Genomic DNA, 2,457 nt, shown 5'->3' with positions numbered 1-2,457 from the left:
TAAATATGAGTGTCACGGCAAAGGGTCTGAATACTTATGACCATGTGATATTTCAGTTTTTCTTTTTTAATAAATTTGCAAAAATTTCTACATTTCTGTTTTTTTCTGTCAAGATGGGGTGCTGAGTGTACATTACTGAGAAATAAAATGAACTGTTTTGATTTTTGGAAAATGGCTGCAATGAAACAAAGAGTGAAAAATTTAAAGGGGTCTGAATACTTTCCGTACCCACTGTATATATACTGTATGTGTCTCCTGATCAACATAAGAATCCAGATCAGCATTAACATAAACTTATTCTTAGGCCCCATGACCCAACAGAACTAAACACACACAATACTAAATGACATAATTCAGTTGGATACTAAATTAGTAAAAGTAAATTTCTTTTGTATTATTAATTATAACAGTAATCAAATATGTTGCAGTTTATGCTCAGTTAAGTCAAAAGAAAGTCAAAATAGCTTGTAACAGTGCCATTTTTAGTGCCTACATTTATAAAACGAAAATATGATTAATATTGACGGCACAATACTTTATCAAAATGTAAAACAAAGGGTCATTCCACCTTAAAAACAGGATTCAACAGTTAAGTTAAAAAAAAAAAAGATTATTTTTTATTTATAGGTCAAACACTCAGTTTAGCAACGTGAACATCCCAGTGATTTATCTGGTCAAATAGAGATTGGGCCACTGTATTTTTTAGGCACTGATCAAAATGTCGAGATACACTCATCACAGTGCAGTGGGGTTTTACTTAGAGCAACAATCCAGCTTTTGGATTTCATTAGTTTGCTTTGATATGGTTTGACATCCAAACGCAAATAACTTTGAAGTATGTATTACATTTTGGTACAGCATGCAGCATAAACTTAAATACTTCTGACAAGAAATATATTTAATTTAACCTGATGTAACTTCCAATGCTTTACATTTACTTTAATTTTAACACCACACAGTCTTAAGTCATAAACACCTTTCATGGACCTTAGCCAAGGTGATTAATATATCACGGTAGTAATGGTGTGATATTTGTGTCTCTTGTATAATTTAGCAATTGTTCTTCTTTCTTCTTTTTATAAGTACAATAGGGTTTGTGGAGCTCTGTTATTATCTCCCGTAACACCTGTTTGTACTTTTTCACATTCAAAAACATTTTTCACTCTCATCTACACCCACAATGTGCGAAAATCAGCTTTGTCTCCAGAAGTAAAGATGGAGAAAAGTAGAATTTGAAACTGTTGCATTGTGTAGAGCAAGTTTTAAATCATATTCAGAAAGTTATAAGCAGATTGAATAAGAGGAAAAATAACAATAAATTTAAATAACAAATGTATATAGCGTGAAATATTCTAAGTCAGTGGACATACATGTCTTTTATGTACATTAGTATAATGTTGGTGCAAAAACTAATACTGCAATTTCCCATACATTCATTCCTGACTAAATAATGTGTTAAAAAAACATGAACAAAATGTAACTTTAAGTAAGAATCAGTGCTAACAAGCTTTGCAAATGTTGGATTACATCAAGATTAATTAAAATTACAGCAACTGATGACAGCAGCTTAATGGGTATGAAAATGTAACAGGAAATGTGGGAGAGAGAGAGAGAGGGAGGATAACAAAGCAGCACACAGTGGTAAACTCATCTCTACACTTTATTGAATATTCTGCTCAACATAAAATGAAAAAGGAATCTGACATTGCTTCAGCTCTATAAAAATCAGCAATGTGTTAACAGTGACTCTCTGCTCAGAACAGTCAAGTCCTATGTCAGGGTTAAGGTGTAGACTTGATATAAACAAAAATATTAATGTTATATTCTGAAAAGATTATTATTTTTAAGATACTGCACAAAGAAGAAAATGAACCAATGCTGGATAGGCAATAGGCAAATTAATCTCATGCCGAACATAATCAACATAATAAATTTAGCTAAAATATATACTGACATGAACCATGAGTATCACTTTAAACACAGTACCTTTGGTATTATAATTTTGAGTATTGATATAAGCTCTGTATCTTTAAGTATCAGGAATTAGAAAGTAACAATAAAAACATATATCTGTAATGTATTACAAGTATTACAAGTTTATACTGACTGTGAAGCATAAATCAATTTGAGAAGGAGGCTGTGCATAGACTCAACATAGAAAATTACATTGCTTCAACTCTCTAAACATCAGCAATGTGCCTAACATCTAACAAAACAGTGACTCTCATCAGAACAGTAAAAGCATCAATTGAACCGTAGGTCAGAGTTAAGGTGTAGACAATAAAAACAAAAGATTAATCTTGTATTCCAAAAAGATAATTGTTTTTAAAATATAACACAAAGAAGAATATGAACCAATGCTAAATTAAACAATAGACAGGTTAGCTACTTTATGTCCCAACATAATGAACATTATAGATTCAACAAAACAGGTAAATCATCTTTTACATGAGCTGT

General features: G+C 31.2%; 1 protein-coding gene across 1 annotated transcript in view; it reads left to right on the top strand.

The window, feature by feature from the left end:
• LOC123982746 (stonustoxin subunit beta-like) overlaps nt 1-2,457 on the top strand; it is an 868,592-nt gene that overhangs the window by 795,137 nt on the left and 70,998 nt on the right. The window lies entirely within an intron of this gene.

This window comes from Micropterus dolomieu, linkage group LG14, assembly GCF_021292245.1.
Source record: "Micropterus dolomieu isolate WLL.071019.BEF.003 ecotype Adirondacks linkage group LG14, ASM2129224v1, whole genome shotgun sequence".
In the NCBI taxonomy this organism is placed as follows: Eukaryota; Metazoa; Chordata; class Actinopteri; order Centrarchiformes; family Centrarchidae; genus Micropterus; species Micropterus dolomieu.
This window is presented reverse-complemented; position numbering and strand designations above follow the sequence as displayed.